At 41.8% G+C, this 27,266-nt stretch overlaps 1 long non-coding RNA gene across 8 annotated transcripts in view; it reads left to right on the top strand.

Annotated features, from left to right (window-relative positions):
• The window catches only part of LOC147341568 (uncharacterized), an 80,883-nt gene that overhangs the window by 46,513 nt on the left and 7,104 nt on the right, over positions 1-27,266 (top strand). For 4 of the 8 annotated variants that reach the window (XR_015159137.1, XR_015159133.1, XR_015159135.1 and 1 more), the window contains one exon: positions 14,169-14,246. This is a non-coding gene — a long non-coding RNA (uncharacterized LOC147341568). Of the gene's footprint in view, positions 1-11,412; positions 12,108-14,168; positions 14,247-15,649; positions 16,788-27,266 lie in introns of those variants that run through there. The other 4 variants (XR_015159139.1, XR_015159134.1, XR_015159136.1 and 1 more) reach the window with 2 other exon arrangements.

Below are 27,266 nucleotides of genomic sequence, written 5' to 3'. Positions count from 1 at the left end.
ATTAGCAAAATGAAACCAACAATGTATAAAAGAATTATACACCACGACCAAGTGAGATTTATTAAGGTATGCAAATCTGGTTCAATATTTTTAAAATCAACATATAAAAACTTGAAAAAAAAATCAGTCAACATAGGCTACCATATATATCTGACTCTTTACGACCCATGAACTGTAGCCCACCAGGCTCCTCTGTCATGGTACTCTCCAGGCAAGAATACTGGAGTGGGTTGCCCTTCCCTTCTCCAGGGCATCTTCCTGAACCAGGGATTGAACCCAGGTCTCCTGCATTGCAGGAGGATTCTTTACCTCCTGAGCCACCAGGGAAGCCCCATCCACATGCCCATATCAATTAGCAAAGAAAAACACATTTGATAAAATTCAACACTTATTCATGATAAAAACCCTCAGTATACTAGGGGTAGAGGGGGACTTCCTTAACTTCATAAAGAACATCTAAACATAACAGCTAACATTATGTTTAATGGTGAAAGACTGAATGCTTTCCCTCTTAAGATTGGAACGAGGGAAGCATGTCTGTTCTTATCGTTTCTAGTCAACATTGTGCTGGAAGTTCTGGACAGTATAACAAGATAAGAAAAAGAAATTTAAAAACTACAGATTAGAAATAATCAAGCAAAACTGTCTTGCCTAAAATTTGATCATCTGCACAACAAATCACAAGAAATCTTTAAAAAAAAAAAAAACCTTCTAGAACTAAACATTGAACTCAGCAAGTCCATATGATATAAAATCAACACAAAAATCAGTTGCATTTCTATATAGTAATTGGAAATCTAAAATAACACCATTTACAACTGCTCCAAAGACAATGAAATATCAATATTTAGGTATAAACTTAACAAAGCAGGTACAGGATTTGTATGCTGAAAATTACAAAACATTAATGAAAGAGCTTGAGATTGACTGTGTTCATGGACTGGAAGATTAAACATACTAAAGATGTCGGTTCTCCCCAGATTGATTTATAGGTTAATGAAGTCTCTATCAGAACCTCTGCAAGGATTTTTGTAGACAGAGATAGGCTTATTATAAAATTTATGTGGAAGAAATTCCCTGATTGCCTAGTGGTTAGGATTCCGTGCTTTTACTGCTGTGACCCGGGTTCGGTACCTGACCAGGGTACTGAGATCCCACAAGCCACTCTGTGCAACACCCCCCGCCAAATTATATGAAATAGCAAAGGACCTAGAGTAGCTAAAAAAGATTTTTATAAAGAGCAAACTTTTATAAAGCATAAACCAATGTAAAGGCTTACAATATAGTACAGTAATTAAGCCAGTATGATAACACAGATAAATGGAACAGAATAGAGAACCCAGAAACACATCCACACTAATTTGTTCAATTGATTTTTGAAAGTTATCAAATCAGTTCAGTGGAGGAAGGATAGCCTTTTAAACAAATAGTGCAGGAGCAATTGACATCCATGGGCAAAATAAGTGAATTTTGACCTAAACATCACACTGTATATAAAGACTAATTCAACAAGGATCACAGACTTAAAGTGTAAAACTATGAAACTTGTAGAACAAAAGCCACAGGAGAAAATCTTCATGGTCTAGGGCTCAACAAAGTGTTCTTAGACTCGATAACCACAAACATGATCCATAAAAGGAAAAACTATTAATCGTATTTCATCAAAATAATGAAGTTTGTTCTATGAAAGATCCTATTAATATGAGCTACAAACTAGAGAAATTATTTGCAAAGTACATATCTGAAAATTATTTTATTTCTTTATTTTTTGGAGGCTAATTACAATATTGTATTGGTTTTGCCATACATTGACATGAATCTGCCACGGGTGCACATGTGTTCTCCATCCTGAACCCCCCTCCCACCTCCCTCCCCATCCCATCCCTCTGGGTCATCCCAGTGCACCAGCCCCGAGCACCCTGTATCATGCATCAAACCTGGACTGGCGATCCGTTTCACATATGATAATATACATGTTTCAATGCCATTCTCCCAAACCATCCCACCCTCGCCCTCTCCCACAGAGTCCAAAAGACTGTTCTATACATCTGTGAAAAGGATTTTTATCCAGAATATATAAAGAACTCTGAAAACTCAAACAATCCTGTTAGAAAATGGACAGAAGATATAAACAAACTTTTCACTAAAGAGGATATACAGATGACACATAACACATGAAAAGATATTCAACATCATTAGTCATCAGGAAAGTGCAAATCACAGCCACAGTCTGATATTACTACACACCTATCACTTCAGTTCAGTTACTCAGTCGTGTCTGACTCTTTGCGATCCCATGGACTGCAGCATGCCAGGCTTCCCTGTCCATCACCAATTCCCAAAGCTTGCTCAAACTCATGTCCATTGAGTCAGTGATGCCATCCAACCATCTCATCCTCTGTTGTCCCCTTCTCCTCCTGCCCCCAATCCCTCCCAGCATCAGGGTCTTTTCCAATGAGTCAGTTCTTCGCATGAGGTGGCCAAAGTACTGGAGTTTCAGCTTCAGCATTAGTCCTTTCAATGAATATTCAGGACCAATTTCCTTTAGGATGGACTGGTTGGATCTCCTTGCAGTCTAAGGGAATCTCAAGAGTCTTCTCCAACACCACAATTCAAAAGCATCAATTCTTCAATGCTCAGCTTTCTTTATAGTCCAACTCTCACATCCATACATGACCACTGGAAAAAACATAGCTTTGACACACCTATCAGAACAGCTAAAATAAAAAATATTGATACCAAATGCTGGAGAGGATGCAGAGAAACTGGATCATTCATATGTGTATTCTTCAACATATTAATGTTTAAATTAACTGTAGGACATATGTGCCATGGAATCTCAGCAATAAAAAGAAATAGGGTATCTGTTCATGTAATAACTTGGATGAATACGTCTTAAAGAGTTATATACTGTACGATTGTTTATATAATACTAATGAAATGACAAACTGTATAGTGATGGAGGACAGTTAGTGGGTGCCACAGGGGTAGGAAAACGGGGTAGATAGAAGGTAAGTATGAATGCACAGGGAGCAGCTGGAAGGATCCGTGTGATCGTACAGTTCTGACCTTATCGGTTGATTCATGAACCTACACATGTGATAGAATTGCAAACAACTCAATCCACAGACATATACAAACAAATGATTACAGGTAAAGCTGGGGATATCTAGGCAGGGTCAATGGTTCACGGGCAGTATTGGTGCCATGGTTGTGGTATTGTACTACAGTTTTATTAGCTGTTCCCACTTTGGGAAACTGGGTAAAATATGCATGGTGTATCACTGCATGATTTCTTACAATTGCATGTGACTCTACAATGATCTCAAAATACAAAGTTCAATTAAAAAAAAAAACAAACAATTGGGGCCTTGAATATTTTTCCAGAAGCTGAACTATGGAATCTGGCTCATTTGCGGGCATGAAACTAGTTGGCCATCTGACTACAGAGTAGATAGTTATGAAGAACAGTAACTCTCCCAACTTGGGGATACAGTCCCTTTGGGAGCCTGTAATAATCCAAAGAGGTATTGTTCACCTTCTTGAAATTCTCAATGACCAAATGTAATTGAAAATCACTTTCATGAAATAACAAACATTTGCTATATAAATCTTCATCTTGGAGAACCACACTAGAAAATCAAAATAGGGTATCTCTAACCTCTCCATACCCTAGCCCTTCCAAAACAGGAATCACCAGCCTGATCATTCTTCATACAGTCAATGTCTGAGATCTGAATGGGCCTGTTAAGTCTGTATAGTGAACAGCTGTCACCCCTAACCCTGGGCAACCAGAAGGCTCAGACCATTGAGAAACGCTGAGGGGGAATGAGAGGCTGTGGACGATTGGCTGCAAACCCCATTCCATTACTTGGCCAAGGGCTCCAAACGGATACGCCACCTTAAGATTCAACATCTTCCTTAAGAGGAGCTTAGAGGGTTTTTATGATCTTTTCCTAAAAGCTCTTTTCCTGCTTGTTCTTCAGACCTGGAACATCTTGAACTTATCACTTGCTTTGATCAAAGAGAAACCTCATTTCACAGAGGAGTAAACAAACAGTGGGGAAAGCACATTTCCCCTTAATAGTAGTTTTTTTTTTCTTTAGTGACTCAAATTTAATCTTGGCAACATTGGCTTTTTTTTTTTTTTTTAAAGTCCTCACAAATTTTTTGTCTGCAAAAGAGATCATTTGGAAGTTTGCTTTGGTTTTATGATTTAATATCTAAATTACTAAATTGGCCAGGTTAAAAACCTTGACCTTCCGTAAGGTTTTAGGTTCTGAGGCAAGAATACTGGAGTGGGTAACCATCCACTTCTCCATGGGATCTTCCCGACCCAAGGATCAAACCTGGGTCTCCTGCATTGCAGGCAGATTCTTTACTATCTGAGCCACCAGGGAAACACCTATATCAGGATTCCCCCCAAACTCCCTCATGCTGCCCCTTTGTAGTTACACCCCCCCCCAAACCCTGGCAACCACTGATGTGTTTCCCATCACTGTAGTTTTCTCTCTTTGAGAAATTCATAGAAATGGAATCATACAGTAGAGAACTTTAAAACTGGCTTCTCTCAGCATCATGTCTTCAGGATTCATCACATTGGTGTATCTATCAGTAGTTCATTTAAGATCCTTTTTTACTTAAGAATTACTCCCCAATTTCATTAGTTTTCTAAGCAGGCTTTCTAGTAGTGTAGCAACAGTATAATCTATATGCAATGAAATCACCTTTGGTAAAATGACTGACAGTTACTAAGGTTTTTCTTATCCAGTTCTTCATCCGTTTCTGCTGATAAAAAAAGCAGAAGAGGCAAGAAGTAGATAATAATTTCTAAACAAGCATCATAGAGTTCTAAAACCAGCAAGCAGCACCCTTGACTGCCTGAACTGTTCTCAAACCACTTCTCTCACCACTTGAGAAACCTACCAGGACAGCAGTGGCCCTCTAGACACATGCCTCCTGCGCAGAAGCCTTCCTGTTGATTCTCGAGCCAGCTTCACACAGAAGAATGAGTACAATTGTCTAGAAAGTCACATCCCCATCACCACCCATCCACGGATCGCACCCATACCCCCTGATGACACCCACATCCCCTGCAGTGAAATCATGGAGTTTCAACCACTGGACTGTCAGGGAAGTCCCTAAGGTGACTTTTTAAGGAATTCTTGAACTGCCCTCCTGAGGAACCCCAAATGTCTTTTACTAAAGATTTGTCATAGCAGAAACTTCTACCATTAGAATCACTCATTTAGGCTAAGGAGTTCCAGAAGACCTCTCTTTAAAAAATGCAAACATGTCACATAGGAGGATATCCCGTTATGAAGTTGGGCCCTGAAGGGCTTAAACAAAACCTTCTGATCTGAGGCAGAGGCCAGATTTGGAGTGGAGCTCAGTGCTAAGACCTGGGACCCCAGCTTAAATTAGAGGTGAGGTCAGATGACTCTACAGGGCCAAGTGGCAGTGGTGTAACAAGCAGGACTTTATGAGGCCTTCCCAGGAGAGCTCTTCCCCCATGTCCTCTGCTTTAGCTCCTCTCTGAAGTACCTAGATGATAGGATTTGATGCAGATTTCCTCAGTTGTTTTGCAGATGTGAAAGTTCAGTTCAGTCACTCAGTCGTGTCCGACTCTTTGCGACTCTGTGGATCACAGCACACCAGGCCTCCCTGTCCATCACCAACTCCCGGAGTTTACTCAAACTCATGTCCATCGAGTCAGTGATGCCATCCAGCCATCTCATCCTCTGTCGTCCCCTTCTCCTCCTGCCCCCAATCCCTCCCAGCACCAGAGTCTTTTCCAATGAGTCAACTCTTCGCATGAGGTGGCCAAAGTACTGGAGTTTCAGCTTTAGCATCAGTCTTTCCAATGAACACCCAGAACTGATCTCCTTTAGAATGGACTGGTTGGATCTCCTTGCAGTCCAAGGGACTCTCAAAGTCTTCCCCAACACCACAGTTCAAAAGCATCAATTCTTCGGCACACAGCTTTCTTCACAGTCCAACTCTCACATCCATACATGAGCACTGGAAAAACCATAGCCTTGACTAGACGGACCTTTGTTGGCAAAGTAATGTCTCTGCTTTTGAATATGCTATCTAGATTGTTCATAACTTTCCTTCCAAGGAGTAAGTGTCTTTTAATTTCATGGCTGCAATCACCATCTACAGTGATTTTGGAGCCCAAAAAAATAAAGTCTGACACTGTTTCCACTGTTTCCCCATCTATTTCCCATGAAGTGATGGGATCACATGACATGATCTTAGTTTTCTGAATATTGAGCTTTAGGCCAACTTTTTCACTCTCCTCTTTCACCTTCATCAAGAGGCTTTTTAGTTCCTCTTCACTTTCTGCCATAAGGGTGGTGTCATCTGCATATCCGAAGTTATTTATATTTCTCCCAGCAATCTTGATTCCAGCTTGTGCTTCTTCCAGCCCAGCGTTTCTCATGATGTACTCTGCATATCAGTTAAATAAGCAGGGTGACAATATACAGCCTTGACGTACTCCTTTTCACACAGATGTGAAAACCCCCCACCAAATTGAAAATGTTAAGTACTTGATGATCAGGAGCACATAGCCCCAGGCCTCCCGGAGCCTAAGGACTTAACCCCTGTGACACTATCCTCTTCCCTAGCCATCAGAGAATCCTGTGTGAGTTGATCACATACCTGTCGACCCCGTGCCCCACCTGACTTTTTAAAAGTGCTTTGTAGAAACCCTTCAGAGAGCTCAAGGCTTTTTCGAGCAGGAGCCACCCGCCCCCTGGCATGGCCCTGCAGTAAACCTTTCCCTATTCCAAACTCCACCTTTTCAGTTTGTTTAACCTCACTGTCAGGTGCACGAACTTGCATTAACAGCAGGAGACACTGGGACCCAGGGAAGTGGGCTGAAAAGGGGTGGGGAGAATGTGTCAAAAGAGGCAGTGGGACATGCTAAGAACAAACATTGCCTGTGTCCTCAGTACAGCCAGGTCATGCCCTGGTGGCCCCACTCTGGAGTCAGATCGCTAGATGCTGTGTTTGCTTCTGTCTTATCTATCTACTAAGTCAATATGAAGTCGAAGCTCTGAAACCCAATTCAATAAGAGTGTTTATGAATCCAGTGTACTTAGCCAGTGTGGAGGAGGAAGCCACCTTCCGACTGCAGGAGGGCTTTCCTTTTTTATTCAGTTTCCCTTTCTTTTATGTTTATAGTCTTTTCTCCTTCTCCCCAAAGGCACGTCACTCTGAAAGTCCTGCTTGTATTAATAAAAGCAACTCGATGGCCAAGTATCAGAGACTCTAGGTGGAGGGTAAACCAACTCATTTCCTGTGAGGGAGGGAACTCAGCCTCGAGTGGTCAGACTTACCCCGAACTGAGGGCAGTAGGACGACCCTTGCACACCCATTTAGCAAGCCAGGGCCCCCTTAGCCTGGGGTTAGCTGGGGCCTTGGTCTTCTTCACCACTGTTATTTTACAACCTCTTGCTCCACGCAGACACGTACAACTAATGAAGTAACTGTTGGCACGTCTGCCAGTAACACAGCTCATTTCTGTTGATTAGTCATAGACCAACAATCAGTAAATTGGTAGATTGCACTTGAGCTGACACATTTTCGGTCTAACAGTTCATAAAACAGAGGGCCACTTATTTTATGTATATATAAGTGGCTCTTAGTGCATCAAAAGGATGTTTAAAACAACAAAGGAATAGTCAAAAGCGCAGTTTATCATCTTGGTAACATTCAACGGCAGCCCTTGGTTAAATAAGCAAAGCAGCACACAGGCAGAGGGTGGAAGCGCTGGGGCAAGCGCAGGCTCCTTCCTAAGGGCTTCTGGCCATGATACCTAGGGCTCTAGGCAGGTGTGCTGAGGGGCTGCCCAGGGAGCAGTAGAACTGAGTTGCAAGATGGTTCAAACCTTTGCAAAGAAAGAATCGCAGAGACAGTGCTTTCTGAGAAAGAGCAGAAATAAAGTAGACCTAGGAAGCTAGTTGGGCGTCCCTGGTGACTCAGTGGTAAAGAATCCGCCTGCCAATGCAGGAGGTGCAGGTTCAACCCCTGGGTCAGGATGATCTTCTGGAGACTAAAATTGCAATCCACTCCAGCATTCTTGCCTGGGAAATCGCATGGACAGAGAAGCCTGGCGGGCTACAGTACACGAGGTCTCAAAGAGTCAGACATGACTTAGCTACTCAACAGCAGGAAGCTAGTTAAGTGTTTGAGACCCAAATGCCAATGGAAAAAGCTCTGCATCTTTAGAGCTGATGCAATTGGAGCCTTTCATGTTGAGGCATGACCATTTACAGCTGGGCCACAATCTCCCCTACATTTCTGTTCATCTGATTTTCAATTTCAGTTGTTCATTCTCTATACCCAGCCCCACTGTGGGACTGCGCACTAATTATCTCATGGTGGTGATACCATCTGCTGAAAAGGCTGGCAGCTGAGCCATTACCATCTCCCTGCCTCTACCTGCCCTGGTACATGAACCAGAAGGCAGTGTACTGTCCCCTGTGCCCTACTCAGGGGACTGACTCAGCCTCACAGATTGAAGCAGAAACTGAGAACTTGACCCATTCTCCAGACTGGAGCCTTTGCCTATGATGTTTAATACTGAAGTTGGGGGACTCAGCCTGTGTGGTGAAATATTTGGATAAACTACCTTCCTGTGTGGGTCCATGCACCTGTGATTGATTCATGGGCCTAGGTCTGATCTACATGAACAAGGGAATTTCTTGACCACCACTTTTACCTCTCTCCCTGGCCACCTGGACACAATTAAAAGCCATCTGGTCACAAGAGGGTTGAGGGTGTAGACAAGACTGAATAATCCCATCCTTGACCCTGGGAAAAGAACTGAAAGGATCTGATGTATATACAAATCAGTTGTACCATCTTTTTGTAGAAATGGCAGCATGATCTTTCTTTGTAATCCCACTCAAAGTATTTTTAAACTTCAGACTAGGAGTGAGGAATCCAGGCGTTGACACTGGTAAATTGTTGCAAGCAGGCAGCATGGAAGAAGGTGGACAGGGCATACGGTCCCTAGTCTAATCTCCCCCTGCCCATGAAGTTCTGAAAGTTTGGTGAGAATAGTTGGTGAGTTAGAATAATAATTAAGCATATATTCTTTTATATATGTTAAAATACTCTTAATGCTTATGACAACTGTGAGGGATGTTACAGAGAGAGGAAGATATTCACTGTCTCCTCAAAAGTTAGCAGGGACAGGGAATAAGTCTTGATTTTTTTAAGTTATTCTTTATTTTTACTTATTTTTAATTTTATTTTTATTGGAGTAGAAAATCTTGATTTGACCAGAGAAAAAAGGTGGTTTGTTTTCCCCTTTTGAGCCATTGATTTGATCTCCAGGGAACACAGCCTTACTGTTGCACGGCTGGGCACGGACATTAGTAGCAAGAAGCCAATCACATTTTTTTCCTTTTGACTCTCCTTTTCTTTTACTGATCATATTTTGTGATTGTTCAGGTTCCTTGGATTTTTTCCCCTGTTATCATTAGCTTGTAAAAGAATGTAGTCAGCTTCCCCCATTTGTATGAATGTAGGAGAATATTAATACAGCTACAAGAAGAGCAGAGATAAGCCAGAAGTCAAAGAATCAGAGTGTTCCAGCCAGAGGAGCCAGAGAAACAACTGAGACCAGCCCTTCACTTGTTTATGTGTTGTTTGTTGTTGTTGTTTTTTATTTTGTTTTGTTTTGTTTTTTTGCCGCTCTTCCCTCATAGCTCAGTTGGTAAAGAAACTGCCTGCAATGCAGGAGACCTGCGTTCAATCCCTGGGTTGGGAAGATCCCTTGGAGAAGGGAAAGGCTACCTACTCCAGTATTCTGGCCTGGAGAATTCCACGAACTGTATAGTCCATGGGGTTGCAAATAATGGGACACGACTGAGCGACTCACTTTCACTTTCACTGTTCAGTATGTGGGATCTCAGTTCCCCTTCCAGGGATTGACCCCCTGCAGTGGTAGCTCGGAGTCTTAACCACTGGACCACCAGGGAAGTCCCAGCCCTTCACTTTCACCGTGGGGAAACAGAGGCCCCGAGAGGGAAGGTGGGTCATAATTCCCCTTTCTGTCCTCTTTCCGGAATGTGATATATGATTTTAGTGCTCCATACTTTCCTTTCTGATGATAGTTTGTAAAAGTTATTATTAGGCACTCCTGGGGCACAAAGCCAATTAGTTTAAGGAGTGGTACAGAGCTGTATGATGGTAGGAAACCTAGACCCAAAGTAAACATTCCCCCTGGACCATCAGATCTGGAGTTGGCGCTCGTTTGTGTTGTGTTGGCATTCCCCTAGGTACTAGGTACTATCCTTGGCCTGATTGTCTCCTGTTGGGTTGGCCAAAAGTTTCATTTGGGTTTTCTGTAAAATGTTACTGCAATTCTTAGGCTGTTCTACCTGTCTCAGCGGATAACTCATCCCTTCTCTAGGTCAACACCCACCTTGTCACCTGTCCATCTCTTTACAAATCTCTGCTCTTCCCTTACACCCTGCTGTACTTGTAACCGCAACAAAACCTCTGTTTTGTTTGAATAAAAACAAGCAAAAATCTTTTCAACCTATGTCTCCCTGCCCTCCAAGCCTTGCCAGCCAAGCCTCTTGAAAGAATGGTTTGTATTTGATGTTCGAAGTCCTTCCTTCTCATTCACCCCAGTGCCAAACTCAACGGGCACCTTTTAAGTCTTTATTTTACAGGATCTTGCTCTGCAGCATTTCTCACTGGATTTGTCTGCCTGAAACTCTTTTTCCTGACTTTTCTTCTCTGGATTCTTCTACTCCTCTGTCCCTCAAGGATCTTAATCGATAGTAGTTATATCTTGGGTTCATACCCAGCTTACATCTCCTTCACTGCAGTACTTCCCAAACCCATAATCTCTCAGGAAGGGATGGTAAAGCCCCCGACACAGTCAATAGGTCTAGTGATGGCTCTCTAATGGGAGGTGGATACCATACCTGTGGGAGTCCTTCTTTCTCCCCCAGAATGCAGTGAGATAAAGGAAGCAGACGGCAGGGAACTCGGGTGAGGGGTCACACCGACTCAGACGCTGACCCTATGGTTGTGATTGTGTGAGTGGATGAGTGACTAGAAGGCACTTCCGGGCAGAGGAGGCAGCGTGAGAAATAAAGGCAACTCTGCCTGAGAAACAGGGAAGAGATCCTGAAACAGGGAGGGGTACAGAGGAGCAGACAGAGGAGCAGAGGGGGAAGCATGGTGAGAGGAACAGGAGGGAGATGGGACTGAGGAGAGGAAGCACGGGAGAGGGCACCCAGGGGAGTTCTGACTCTCTGTGAGGGGCTGTGGTGATGGCTGCACTACATTTCCTCGTGACTTCCTGTATCCTTGTAATGACTCTCTCTTTTCACTACCTTATTTTAGTGGGGTTTTGTTTCTTGCCACTTTTATCCTAAGGTACCTCTTCTTTTGTGGTGCTGGAGAAGACTCTTGAGAGTCCCTTGGACTGCAAGAAGATCAAATCAGTCAATCCTAAAGGAAATCAACCCTGAAAATTCATTGGAAGGACTGATGCTGAAGCTGAAGCTCAAGCTTCAATACTTTGGCCACCTGATGTGAAGAGCCAACTCACTGGAAAAGACCCTGATGCTGGGAAAGATTGAAGGCAGGAGGAGAAGGGGACGACAGAAGACGAAATGGTTGGATGGCAACACCGACTCAATAGGCATGAACTTGGACAAACTCCGGGAGATAGTGGAGGATAGAGGAGCCTGGCGTGCTGGGATCCATGAGGTCTCAAAGAATCAGACATGACTTAGCGACTGAACAACAACAATCTCTTCTTCCACCACTTCCTCAACCTCACCCTGAGTGATCTCCTCCACTCTTTTTTCAGTTTAAAATGTTTTTATTTGATGCATATAGTTTTTTTCTTTTTAAAAAAGCATACCAAAGGCTTATACAAAAAAAAAAAAAAAAGGCTTATACAAAGGGATAAGCAGAAGACCCTATGCCCACCCCTTTCATGCTTCCCAAAAGCAATCTCTCTTTGAAGTATTCCTTATGGTGTTTACCTCAGTCATTGAAAAGAATATGATTATCCCACTGTTTCTTTGTTTTTTTTCCAATAAAATATACATTGCACAGATTTACCATTTCGACTATTTTATGTGTACAGTGGTATTAAGCACAGTTGTGTTGTGGTACAGTCATCACCACAAGCCATCTACAGAAGTTTTTCATTCTCTCAAACTGAACTTCTGTATCCAGTAAACAATAACTTCTCATTCCCTTCCTGCCCAGCCCCTGGTAATGACTCTTCTAGGTCATGTCACTATAAATTTTATTCTAGGTACATCATATAAATGGAATCATACAATATTTGTCCTCTGTTGTCACACTTATTTCACTTAGCAAATGTCTTCCAGGGTTGTCTATGTTGTCATATATATCAGAATTTCATTCCTTTTTAAAGGTTGAAACATATTCTATTTTGTACACATACAACATCATATTTTATTTATCTTTTCATTCATTGATGGACATTTGATCTATTTCCATCTTTGGCTATTATGAATGTGCTGCTGTGAACTCAAGTGTATAATATCTGTTTGAGCCTCTGCTATCATTTTTTTGGGATATATATATATATCTCCAGAAATGGAATTATTGGATCATATGGTAATTCAGTGTTTGCTTTTCTGAGGAGCACTGTGTTGTTTTCCACATTCTACTGTTTTCTTATCAAACACTTTTTAAACATCATTTACTGATTTTGTGTTATGGTAGCTGAAGATCCATCCACTCTTGAAGTATTCTCTAGGCCTTGTGTGCTGATGACTTTCCATCTATATTTCCAACCCTCACTTTCCCTTGAGCTTCAGGCTTATATTATCCAAATGCTTGCTGGACATCTCCATGTGGATGTTAAGCTCAGCGTATGCAGAGCATAATTAAAATGCTTGCCCCTGGTCCTTCCCAGACTTTCTCTTCCTCTGGTTATTATACTGCCCCTTCATCAGTGAATGTCACTAATGTCTACCTAATAACTCAAACAAGAAACCTGTAGAGGGGTGGGAAGGGGTGGGTGGGAGGGAGATTCAAGAAGTAGGAGATATATGTATACTAATAGCTGATTTACTTTGTTGTAAGGCATAAACTAACACAACATTGTAAAGCAATTATCCTTCAATAATAATAATAACAAAGAAACTTGGAGGTTATCACAAATTGTTCCTGGACCTTACCATCCAATGGCTCGCCAAGACCTCCAGATTTTACCTCTGAAATATTTCTAAACTCCGTTCTCTTTTCTTCTTACTCACTGTCACTGCCCTAGTTGAGATCTTCATCATCTATTGATTGAACCACTTGCAGCAGCCTCCTCCTAACTTGTCTCCCTGCCTCCATTCTTGCCCTCATTTAATTCTATTGTAAACTGACCTAGGCCAGTTTAGCCTCTAGCACCATCAGGTACTTTTCAGTGAATATCAGTAGTTTCCAATGTCTAGAATTATCTGTGGGTTGTAGTCTTCATCCCTCAGGGCCTCCATACCGGCTGGTATGTTCCACTGAAAACAGGACTTCGACCCAATTCTGCCAAGCATACATTTATTAGCAGTTGGGCATAGTCCTACAACCTGTCCTCATAAGCTCCAGGAAGCCCCACGCAGGAAAGGTTCATTTGAAGCACATTTAGCAATTCTCCAGCAATATCATTTTAGCTAAACTTCTGGTCAAATCAGGCAGCAGACTCATCCATCAGGTGTCAGGAGCCAGGACCGAATGGATTTCTAGACCTAGAATGTCACTCTGGAAGTACCAGTGTTTTAGGCCCCCTTGATGCAACGGCAGACAAAAGCAACAGTCCATAAATCTGGAACACTACTTATTTAACAAGTGAAAGTCTATTTCTACCATCCTGTATGTAATGAGCAAACCCTCTAGTGTCGATTTAGGTAGAGTGGTTGAAGCTTTCCAGTAGCTGCTTCTGGAGCATGAACTCATAATTAGAGCCCTTCAGATGCAAACTAAGCACTGCTAGAATGTGTTCCTCTTTGAGGTGCTTCAGACAGTAACTGTCCTTAGAGTTTATCTATATGTTCATGTATATGTATAGGGGTGTGTGTATCTTGCATTGTCTGTGCTGAGGTTTTTGTTGTTGTTTTGTTTTTTGGCTGCATGGCATGTGGGATCTTATTTCGCCAACCAAGGATCAAACCTACAGCCCCTGCAGTGGAAGCGAAGTCTTAACCTCTGGATCACCAGGGAAGTCCCTGTGCTGAGTCAAGGTAAATTTCAGGCTATATAACAAATCTATCCTCCCCATGGACATCTGTCCATATTGTTCCCCTGCATAAAACCCTTCCCTTTCATGGTTCCCTGTTGTCTATAAAATCAAGTCCAAACTCTTTCAAGTGACATGCAAGGCCTTGCCAGACAACCCCCTACCACTTTCTTTTCTGTACTTTACACTCTAGTCTAGAATTACCAAGTCACTTGTAGTGAAGCCCCACCCATGATGCTCTCCCCACCTGCCTAGCCCACCTTTGCTCTTTCCTTCACCTGGCTAATACTCACTCACCCTCTATGACTCAATTCAGGCAATTAACCCTTTAAAGAAGTCTTCCCTGGAACCTGATGGAGTTAAGCACACAGCTGGACACAACTGAAGCAACTTATAGCACTTATATATGCCAGGAACTATTCTAAGCACTTTTCAACCTCAAAACAACTCTGTGAATTAGGTTCTATTATTATCCCTCTTTTTGGATAAGGAAACTGAGGCAGATGAAGGTTTAACTTGTCCAAGTTCACATAATTGATGAGTGGCAAGTCACACTTCAAACCCAGGCTGTCTGGCTGCAGAGTCTGTGTGTATAGAAATCCATAAGCGATGCTCTCTGTTTTCATAGCACCATATACATACCTCTATCTCAGCATTTAGTATAGTAGTTTGAAGTTCCTTCTTTGAGTATGTGCCTGCGGCTTTGCCATCAGGACCTTAAAGCTTAATAGTCTCTGAAGTATGGTGTAGGGTTAGATCATGAAGTTTGGAATTAGCCATACCTGGGGTTGAGTCCCACCTCTGCTCTGTACTAAGCTGTCTAACCTTACTCAACCTTTCCATGCTTCCTTTTCCTTATCTGTAAAGTGAGAATAAGAATACCTCATGGGGCAATGGAAAAACTGAAATGAGATGATATGTCTAAAGCACCTAGCACAGGGTCTGACATAGCTTTAAAAAAAAAAAAAGAAAAACTCTTGGTAATGCTTGACTATTACAAATAGTTATTATCTCCACATCTCTAGCAACTGGCACAGTGCCTGAAAAACAAACATTTGAGAAATACTTGTTGAACTGAACTATTATGGAAATCAGTAGACTGACATAGATATCTGAAGTATATCTTGTGTGTACGACTTCAGAATTGCTCCCCTGTAGTTAAAACAGGATGTGCCATCTCACTTTGCTAGGGAACTTATGAGTTTTACCTCCAAAGGATAGATAGCCCTGGAACTCTCCAGGCATATAATGAACAAGCGTATCATTCTGGTCCTTGCAACCATTAGTTTTATTGTAGCTGAAGCTCAAATAGGATAGCTCATCACCTTGAAGTGAGTCTTGTTATCCTAAGTCATCTCATCATCTTTCAAACTGAAAAGAGAACTCCATTTCATTTCCTTTTCTTAGAAAAGGCTTCAGGACTTCCCTGATGGTCCAGTAGATAAGAATCTGCCTGCCAGCGCAGGGGACGTGGATTTGATCTCTGGTCCTGGAAGATCCCACATGCTGCAGGGCGACTAAGCACAAGCACTTCAACTAGTGAAGCCTGCATGCTCTAGAGCCCATGTTCTGTAACAAGAGAAGCCACCGCAATGAGAAGCCCGCACACCACAACTAGAGAAAGCCCGCGTGCAGCAATGAAAACCCAGTACAGCTAAAAAATTAAAATGAAAAAGACCAAGAAATTCAGAACTCCCCAGGGCTATCCATTCTTATCAAATCTCTGACCTTTTGGGGTTCTGAAATTCCTATGTAAATTTCCTTCCCAGTATCCCAGAGATTTGAATTGTTGATGAAAAAATTCAATAGTCAATCTATGAACAGAATGGAAATTTTTTAAAATTTTATTTTATTTTTAAACTTTACATAATTGTATTAGTTTTGCCAAATATCAAAAAGAATGGAAATTTTTAAGCCAACCTGAAGATTATAACCTGGGAGACAATCTCTCTCAGAGAACTCAGAACTGTTCTGCCAATTAGAGGTCAAAGAACAGTTATATCCATTTTTGAGACAAAGGGTTATACATCAGATATTGATGGTTTACATAATTCAGATGTGTACCTATAAAGTACTGGGTTACTGTGACCCCTTACAGTGTTAAAAAGGAATATTATCCCCTAAAGGAGTTATCGAGTAATATGTCATCATGACCCCTTACAAGATGAAGAAGGAATGTTGGTCTCCTAAAAAGTGATTTTGCCAGCATTAAGACAGAATATTATCTCCTAAAGGAGTTATCCAGTAATATGTCATCATGACCTCTTTCAAGATTAAGAAAGAATGTTGGTCTCCTTAGAAGTGATCTTGCCCACACCGGGAGAACATTGTTCTTTACGGTTGAACAGGTATTTCTGCCACTGGGGAGATCCGGTTGGTGCATAATGCACACTAGATGTGAGGGAGGAGGTCAGAAGGCAGAGAAAAATTTTATGTTTATGCTTTTCTTTACTTGCCTTAAAATGTGAATTTTTATTTCATCAGTATTAATCCTGGTCATAACCTAAAATCTTACAGTTTGATTAAATCTCTGATTGTTACACTATCATTTTTCTCTTTTTTAGAAGAACCTCACCCATTAACACAAAAAATGTGCAACTAACTGAGGATTCTGGATGCTTAGATGCTAAAGGAATAATCCTGGAGTGTGGGTTTGGTCAGGGCAGGCTGCCCGAAGAAGGTCTCCAGGCAGATGGTGAAGAGTTGGTAGATTTCTGATGGCAGGGGCTTCCCAAGTTGAGGAAAAGGCGTTGGGCATGAGTCAGAGACCATAGAGCGTGTAATAAACTAGAGGTGAGGCTAGCAGTTTTATGCTTAGAGCAAAACCTGGGATTCCCCTCTCTTTTTCTGTCCAGATGATCAGAAATAAATCCTGGAGGGTCCAGAAACACAGAGATCAGAAATGTTCATCTCTAGAAAAGTGCACTGGGCCAGACATGAGGAGATGCGGTCTCTCATTCTGGTTCTACCACCAGTTTGTCCCATAATGGCGGGCAGGTCATATATACCCATTTTAGACCATTTTCTTGACAGTTAATTAGAGATAGATATGTAATCAGACTGTCACACAGAGCTGGTGGGAGGATTCAGTGGAAACTTACAAATATCCGTCAGATATAAGTTACTGAGATACTATTATGAAAATGTAGATACCACAGGAAGAGAGACCACTTTCAGCCTTGCAATCTTGCATGTTATTGAATAATAAATGCCAGCTGCTCAGAGACTCCAAGAAATAGGTGTCAGGTGCACTGAAGATAAAGGATTCTTTTTAACAAATGAAGAAACCAAAGTTCAGAGAGGTTAAATCACTCCTCAGTTATTGAGCAGGAACTGTGCTAAAGCCAAATGTGAACTACTTCACTGCTTTGTTTTCAGAGCCTGAAAACCTAGTTGGATTCCTTTGGCAGGCCCTTTAAGAGGGAGAATTGGTGGGAATTTCAGGAATAGTGGAGAACTAATGAGGGCAGTATTTTGGAGGTTGGCAGCTGATCTCAGATACAGGTAGCTTAATCTTTTTGTGTGCCTTAATCCACTCTGACCCCTAGAACTAGAGGTTCATAGACCTCTAGTACGTATGACGGAGAAGGCAGTGGCAACCCACTCCAGTACTCTTGCCTGGAAAACCCCATGGATGGAGGAGCCTGGTGTGCTGCAGTCCATGGGGTTGCTAAGAGTCGGGCAGGACTGAACGACTTCACGTTCACTTTTCACTGTCATTCATTGGAGAAGGAAATGGCAACCCACTCCAGTGTTCTTGCCTGGAGAATCCCAGGGACAGGGGAGCCTGGTGGGCAGCCGTCTATGGGGTCGCACAGTCGGACACGACTGAAGTGACTTAGCAGCAGCAGCAGTATGTATGAACTATGTATCACTCCTTTTGAGCCTCACTTAGAAGAAGGAACTGGCAGTTGATAACACTGAAAAGAGTGGCAATATCCCTTTAAATCAGTAAGTATTTCTGAAGTGAGGACTCGGCAGAGAGAAAGCAAGTGAAAGGAAAGCGAGCTGGCGTGGAGAAGTCTGCACTCCAGTGGCTCAATGAGCAGAGTGGGAATTCAGGTCTATACAAGAGAGCCTGTCCATGGCACTAGTGGTGAGAGGGAGAAAGACAGAGACATCTTCATTATCTTCCAAAACAGAGTTGTACAGTTCTGGAAGACCTTCGGGCCACTCCATGAAGACACTGGTATAGATCCTCTTTCCATTCTCTCTGGCCTCTTTAGCCAACACTCAACATGAATATCATGAGAGGTTGCTGACTGTCTTTCTAGAAACATATTTAACCAGTTTCTTCATGCTATTTCAAAATCTGAAAGTAGAAATTCTAAACTTTATAACCATCTAAAAAAGAATTTAGGGCAATCTTATGACATTGTTGTGGAGGTTCCAGGCTTCCTCTTGTAATGCATGGAAGGTTTTAAAGCAACTGTTCTCTTTGACTAGCTCAAAAAATCCTCTTTCCTCCATCTCCTGTTTTTTTAAGATTTTTTTTTATGTGGACCATTTTTATAGTCTTCCTGAGCACCACAATGAAAAGCAGCCCCTGCTCACCACAACTAGAGAAAGCCTGAGCACAGCAATGAAAAAACCCAGTGCAACCAAAAATAAAAATAAATAAATTATCTTTTTAAAAAATATTGGGAAAGTCCAGAGGAACTGGCAGTGGAAATATAAGCCAGTCATGGGTATATCATGACAATGGCAATAGCAAGTACAAAGAACCTAAGGTGGGCTTCACTGATGCATGTTTTCCAGATGTGGCCTCAGTGAGGACTCCACCACACTGAGAAACTGGTAGCATTAGCCCAAGGTTTCTTGGTGGCTCAGTCAGTAAAGAATCTGCCTGCAATATGGAAGACCTGGGTTCAGTCCCTGGGTTGGAAAGATCCCCTGGAGGAAGGCATGGCAACCCACTCCAGTATTCTTGCCTGGAGAATCCCCATGGACAGAGGAGCCTAGCAGGCTACAGTCCATAGGGTTGCAAAGAGTTGGACACGACTGAGCACAGCACACAATATTGCTTCTGTTTTATGTTCTTTGGGTTTTTTGGATGGAAGGCATGTGGGATCTTCACTCCCCATCTAGGGATTGAACCTGCACCTGCTGCACCACTGGGGAAGTCCCTCTCCATCTCCTTGAATCTAGTCTGCACATCTGAGAGAATTCTGATTATACTTTACATGACATTGGCATCTGCTCCTATCACTTCATGGCAAATAGAAGGGGAAAAGGTGGAAGCAGTGACAGATTTTGTTTTGTTGGGCTCCAATCACTGCAGACGGTGACTGCAGCCATGAAATTAAAGGATGCTTGCTCCCTTGGAAGGAAAGCTATGAGATAGCTAGACAAGGTATTAGAAAGCAGAGACATCACTTTGCTGACAAAAGTCCATGTAGTCAAAGCTATGGTTTTTCCAGTAGTGTACAGATGTGAGAGTTGGGCCGTAAAGAAGGTTGAGTGCCAAAGAATTGATACTTTCGAATTGTGTTGCTGAAGACTCTTGAGAGTCCTTTGGACAACAAGATCAAACCAGTCAATCCTAAAGGAAATCAACCCTGAATATTCACTGGAAGGACTGATGCTGAAGCTGAAGCTCCAATACTTTGGCCACCTGATGTAAAGAACTGACTCATTGGAAAAGACCCTGATGCTGGGAAAGACTGAGGGTGGGAGGAGAATGGGACGACAGAGAATGACATGGTTGGATGGCATCACCAACTCTATAGACATAAGTCTGAGTAAACTCCAGGAGTTGGTGATAGACATGGAGGCCTGGCGTGCTGCAGTCCATGGGGTCTCAAAAAGTAGGACACAACTTAGGGACTAAGCCACAACAACACTGGTGCACCATAACACTGGTGCCCAAGGGCCATTCCCATAGCAAAATCCCACCTTTTACACCTGTGTTAAATGAAGGGGTTGGTGGAAGTTCAAATCCATGTTAACATATGACTTTAATTGGAGACTGAAGATGACCCCTTGTTAATAATTTGGCATATGAATCATTTAAAAAACAAAACACTTTTGTTGTGGTGAAGATAGGTGCTAGAATTCACCCTCATCACCTCATCCTGAACGTACATTTTACATAAAATTACTCAGATTTTCTAACAAGTTTAATAGTATGCTGTTATAACATAATTGCAATATTATACCAGAAGTATTATCAATGCTAAGTACTCTCCAATTTAGAATACATGAATAAATTCTCTAAAACTCTTGGGAAGAGTATCCATTTTCCCAGCTAAATAATCTTTAAGTTCGAAAGGTAAAAGAAATATTTCTTCTTATATGGAAAATGGATATATATGGGAGTAGAGTTTTGATAAGCATTTGTGAATTCTCTGCTGGTAGATTTAAAAACCTCCTTGGCAAGCTCAGCTCAGTGCTCTTTGATGACTTAGAGGGGTGGGATGGGGGTGGGTAGGAGGGAGGCTGAAGAGGGAGGGGATATATGTATACTTATAGCTGATTCACGGTGTTGTATAGCAGAAACTAACACAACATTGTAAAGCAATTATCCCCTAATTAAAATTTTTTAAAAATGCCTCCTTGGTGACCTCATGGCAACTAGGGATACTATGCCCATTTCTACCTAGGGGCCAAAGTAGAGTGTCTGAAGAATTATGTATCCATTAAGGTAACATTAATTTTGTCGTTTCAACATACAGCATCCAAGGTCACCCTGGATGCTGATAACCAGCCAATAGGTGGGAAAAACAGAAAGAGTAGAGAAGGGAGGTGAGCTTTTTAGATTGGCCTGAATGTCACCCACACCCCTTCCACCAGCATTCCATTGGCAAGGACTTGTCAGGAAGGCCCCACCTAAATGCAAAGGAAACTGAGAAATGGTAGTTCTTGTCTGTGGAGCCACTTCCCAGTCACATCTCAGGAATGATGGAAGGACAATATAGATATTTGGAGGCTACCTAAGTGACTTTGTCGAAGTTGTACTGTGGTAGTAACTAAGTTCTTACCTCAACTCCAAACTCTGCTTTGTAATGCCGGCAGTAAGGCACTACGAGCCACATTTCTGCTTTGTTGGCCAACTGTATGTTGTTGTTGTTGTTCAGTTGCTCAGTTGTGTCTGACTCTTTGAGACCTCATGGACGCCAGGCTTCCTTGTCAATCACTATCTCCCAGAGTTTGTTTAAATTCATGCCCATTGAGTCCATGATGCCATCCAACCATCTCATCCTCTGTCGCCCCCTTCTCCTCCTGCCCTCAATGTTTCCCAGCATCAGGGTCTTTTCAAATGAGTCAGCTCTTCACATCAGGTGGCCAAAGTATTGGAGCTTCAGCTTGAGCATCAGTCCTTCCAATGACTATTCAGGACTGATTCCCTCTAGGATGGACTGGATTGGATCTCCTTGCAGTCCAAGGGACTCTCAAGAGTCTTCTCCAACACCACAGTTCAAAAGCATCGATTCTTCAGCGCTCAGTCTTCTTTATGGTCCAACTCTCGCATCCCTTCTTGACTACTGGAAAAACTGTAGCTTTGTTAGGTTCTGCCAATAGGGGGCAGTAGAAGGAGACCGCAAAGCTGGAGAAGGTAGAGACTTCCTGCCTATTTGCTTGCGGTGGATTTTCCTGTCTGTGGTTCCTGTACCACTGCAGCCTTGTGTGTTCACCCTGCAAACAGCAGTGCCTTCCTGTAGCGTCAGCTGAATCTGGTTGCAGTTTTTCCAACACTTGGAAGAATCTGCCTCATCATGTCTGCTCAGAGACACTACCAACAATCTGTCCTCCCTCTTCAGAAGTCTTGGTTCCAGCAACACAGGCACCTTCCTCCAAATTCAGACATCTTGGCATCAGTTGGCAAGTACCCCCTTTTCAGAAGCCTGAGGTTTAGCTCCAGGGAGCCCCTCTCCCAAGTTCTAGTAATTACAAACTCTTCTCTTCCCACACCCCTGAAGCTCCAGGGTGATAGCTGCTCCCTGCAGTTTTTACCTTTGTGGCACCTTAGAGGAACACTATCCAATAGAAAAATAATGTGAATGCTAGTTTTTAATTTTCTAGTGGCCACGTTAAAAAAGTTTTTTAAAATGGTGAAATTAATTTTAATGATGTATCGTGTATATCAATCTGATCTGCTTTCATTTCAGTATATGATCACTGTAAAATTATTAATGAGATATTTTTATATGAAGTTTTTGAAATCTGGTGTGTCTTTTATACTTACAGCACATTTCAATGTGGAGGATAAATTTCACCAGGAATATTTGATCTATACTTAGATTTCATAAAATTTACAGTTGAAAATATAGATTCACCAAATCAAGTTGTTCCAAACATAGGTCAAAGTTTTCTAATAATTTAATTGAGTATCAATTTGTAATTTTTATTTGGAAATAACTGTGCCTCTACTTAATTGTATTGTGCCAATTAATTGTTTTGACAATGACTCTAATTATGGAAAATATTACTGATGAGGGACGCTAGATGGTCAGTATATGCAACCTCTCTGTAGTATTTTCTGTTTGTTTGTTTTTTTATTTTTGCAATTTCTTGTGAAGGCACAGTTGAGTTTTAAGAGTTCTTGACATATTCTGTATACAAATCCTTTGTTAGAGATGTGATTTACTAATGTATTTTCCCAGTCCATAGCTTGTCTTTTTATCTTCCTAACAGGGTATTTCACAGAGCAAAGTTTTTCATTCTGAGGAAGTTCAATGTATTGATTTTTTTTCCTTTTATATATTGTGCTTTTAGTGTCATGTGTAAGAACTCTTCGCCTAATGCTAGGTCATGAATATTTTCTGCTATGTTTTCTTCTAAAATTATATAATTTTATATTTAAATCTGTGACCCAGTTTGAGTCAATTTATATGTAAGGTATGAGGTTTAGGTCTAGTCTTCTTATTATATTTAATACCTTTGCCTATGGATGTCCATAAAAGAAAGATTGAAGCAGGAGGAAAAGGGGGTGACAGAAGATGAAATGGTTGGATGGCATCATTGACTCAATGGACACGAGTTTGAGTAAACTCTGGGAAGTCCCTGTAATACACCTTAAAATCAGGTAGTGTAAACCATTTGAATGTGTTCTTTCCTCAAAGTTGCTTTGACAGTTCTCAGTCATTTCCATTTACATATGAATTTTCAAATCAACTTGTCAGTTTCTATAAAATTTCCTATTGGGAACTTGAAAGGGATTGTATTAAATCTGTAAATCAATATGGGGAGAATTGTTGTCTGAACAATATTGAGTCTTCTGACCCATGAATAGGTATAAATCACTTTTTAGATTTTCTTTAGTTTCTCCCATCAAAGCTTTATCGTTTTCAGCATACAAGTTTTGCACATCTTTTCTTGCCCAAATGCTTTGACCAAAACCTTTCAGTTCAGTTCAGTTCAGTCGCTCAGTCGTGTCTGGCTGTTTGCGACCCCGTGAATCGCAGCATGCTAGACCTCCCTGTCCATCACCAACTCCCAGAGTTCAGTGAGACTCAAGTCCATCGAGTCAGTGATGCCATCCAGCCATCTCATCCTCTGTCGTCCCCTTCTCCTCCTGCCCCCAATCCCTCCCAGCATCAGAGATTTTTCCAATGAGTCAACTCTTCGCATGAGGTGGCCAAAGTACTGGAGTTTCAGCTTTAGCCTCATTCCTTCCAAAGAAATCCCAGGGCTGATCTCCTTCAGAATGGATTGGTTGGATCTCCTTGCAGTCCAAGGGACTCTCAAGAGTCTTCTCCAACAGTTCAAAAGCATCAATTCTTCGGCGCTCAGCCTTCTTCACAGTCCAACTCTCACATCCATACATGACCACAGGAAAAACCATAGCCTTGACTAGATGGACCTTTGTTGGCAAAGTAATGTCTCTGCTTTTTAATATGCTGTTTAAGTTGGTCATAACTTTTCTTCCAAGGAGTAAGCATCTTTTAATTTCATGGCTGCAGTCACCATCTGCAATGATTTGGGGGCCCAAAAAAATAAAGTCTGACACTGTTTCCACTGTTCCCCCATCTATTTCCCATGAAGTGATGGGACCAGATGACATGATCTTCCTTTTCTGAATGTTGAGCTTTAAGCCAATTTTTTCACTCTCCTCTTTCACCTTCATCAAGAGGCTTTTTAGTTCCTCTTCACTTTCTGCCGTAAGGGTGGTGTCATCTGCATATCTGAGGTTATTGATATTTCTCCCAGCAATCTTGATTCCAGCTTGTGCTTCTTCCAGCCCAGCATTTCTCATGATGTACTCTGCATATCAGTTAAATAAGCAGGGTGACAATATACAGCCTTGACGTACTCCTTTTCCTATTTGGAACCAGAACCTTTAGTCAGTGCTAATATAAACAGTGAGAATGGACATCTTGATTTATTACTGATCTTCTTATAGAGGAAGAACTCAGTCTTTCAACATTAAGTATGATGTTAGGTATAGGTTCTTCATAGATGCTCTTTATCAGGTTGATGAAGTTCCTTTCTATTGCTAGCTTGCTGAGAGTTATTATCAGTAATGGATGAAAGAGCTGAGAAATGGAGGCTTTAGACCTCACCCTACCTTAGTCAGAGTTGTTCTGTTTTATGTTTTAAGTGTGGATTTTCTCTGTGAAATGTGTTTACAAAATGAATTCAACTCCTAGTAAGAGAAAAATGTTTGAATAACACTACCTTATACAATAGGCAAATGTATTAGTCAGGCAAATTCTATTAGTCCAGAAAAATAGAACCAATAAGATAGATAGATATGTGTGTGTGTGTAATATAATATAATGAAGAATTGGTTCACAATATTATGGAAGTAAGAAGTCACAAGATCTGCTGTCTGCAAACTGGAGGCTCAGGAAAGCCAGTGGTATCATTCTTAGAAAATGGATGAAGTCCAGTCCAAGTCCGAAGGCCTGAGAACCAGGGAAGCCAGTGCTGTAAATCTCAGTACAAGGGCAGAAGATCAATGTCCCAGCTCAGGCAAGCATACAAGAAGCAAAAGGGATGAATGCCTCCTTCTACCTGGTGTTCTATTCAGGCCCTTGATGGATTTGATGATGCCCACATTGGGGAGGGCAGTCTACTTTCCTGAGTCCACCAATTCAAATGTTAATCTCATCCAGAAACACCCTCATAGACACACCCCAAAATGATGTTTAATCTGAGTACCCCTTAGGTCAGTCAAGTTTACACATAAATTAAATCATCACAGTAAGTTATTGGAAAATTGAATATAGATTTTTAAAATTTCAGGATGCTAGGGGCTGGTGCACAGGGATGACCCAGAGGGATGGTACGGGGAGGGAGGTGGGAGGGGGGTTCAGGATGGGGAACACGTGTACACCCGTGGTGGATTCATGTTGATGTATGGCAAAACCAATACAATATTGTAAAGTAATTAGCCTCCAGTTTAAATAAATTTATATTTAAAAATAATAATACATTTTCCAATGAACTAGGAACACATAGGGAAATCTTTTGAAAGACTATTCCTACATCCTTTGTAAAATCTAAAGGATTCTGAGGCCATGCTTGAAAATGCAGGTTCTGGGAATTCCCTGGTGATCCAGTGGTTAGGACTGTGTACTTTCACTGCCTAAGGCATGGGTTCAGTCCTGGGTTGGGGAACTAAGATCTTGCAAGAAGTGTGGTACGGCCAAAACAAACAAACAAAAGCCAACAAAAAACCCCACTGATTCTCAGCCTCTTAAGTAGAGTTCTAAGACTGAGAGGGAACTTTCCAGAGAAGATTGCTCTCACCTTCCACCCCCAGGAATGGTAGTGCTAGAGAGAAGATGTGGCAAGTCTAGAGAAGACATCTCTCACTGTTCTATATCTTACCAACAAGACAGAAGTTCTGCACAGCCTTGGAGTCCCTTGGGATCACAGACTGCTTGAGGGCAGGAACTGTATTACGTTCTTTTCTGTAGCTCCTCCAGCTGTCTCTCACAGTTCTTTAAACATCTCATGTGCTCAATGGATAAATGGTACATGAGCAAATATTTTTTTCCATCCTACCATCTCTTGCCCCTTCGTTTTTGAGCTCACTGGGCCCAGCTCTAGACAGACCTGTGAAACAGATCAAGTTTGCCTCTGGTGCCCTTTGCTGAGCAGGTGGTCCTGTCTCCTGAGTGCCCATTGTGTCCTCTGACTCACCATGGTTTCACTCTCAAATCCCAGAAAGGCCTGTTCTTCCTAGGCAGCATCGCATACCTCACCTGAGCTTCCTCATTATGTGTTCCTTATCTTGCATTCTTCAAAGGTTTCACAAAATTAGGGTTAGGCCACCTGGCCAATGAGCATTACAGAGAAGAGAGCCTTCAAACTCTTGCCTCAACATGCAACTTGGGTATCCATAGTACTTTCCTCCATCTCTCATCTTCTTTAAGCACTGAGCCCACCCATGGTGAGCAGTACTTACCCACCTCCTAAGCCCCCTTTTCTCTCTCTGAGGACAGTTTTGTGTGATCCTGGGGTTGTTTGTTTTTTAAGGTCAGGTAAGCCTCAAGAATAGAGCAAGCCCTGCTTGGATCAGTGTATCTTTGTTATTTGTTGGGAAAATAAGGTATTCATCATACTGAATGACACTGTCTTTAATTAAAATGACCTGTGATCACAATGTATTGATTACTTTTCCTCTGAAATTCATAAACTGACTTTGAAAACAATTCCAAAGAAGGAATTACAAAAGGTTTTGAGCAATAGAAGCTTCCCAGGGCAGTATCTTTGAAAGACTAGTTCATTTATATGTTTAAGTTAAAAATGTGTTTAGAGAAAACTCAAATATTTCTCTTAAAAATTATTGAACATCTACTCTAGGGAACAGAGTGTGCTATTTAGAGGTTAAGAGCATTACTCTGGAGCTGGACTGCTTGGGTTCTAATCCTGTGTCTGTACCTAAGTTACCTGTATAGTCTTGGACAAGTTACTCAACCTGTTGTTTCCTCATTTGTAAAATCAGGATAGTCCTTCCCACGTAGGGTCACTGTGACAAATCAGTTGAGTTAATCACATAAAGTGCTTAGAATGCAGGACCTGGTACATAGTAAGGGCTTATTTTCTTGGGCTCCAAAATCACTGCAGATGGTGA

Source organism: Bos grunniens, chromosome X (genome assembly GCF_055505025.1).
Source record: "Bos grunniens cultivar Pamir isolate PY7600 chromosome X, Bosgru_T2T1.0, whole genome shotgun sequence".
Taxonomy (NCBI): domain Eukaryota; kingdom Metazoa; phylum Chordata; class Mammalia; order Artiodactyla; family Bovidae; genus Bos; species Bos grunniens.
This window is presented reverse-complemented; position numbering and strand designations above follow the sequence as displayed.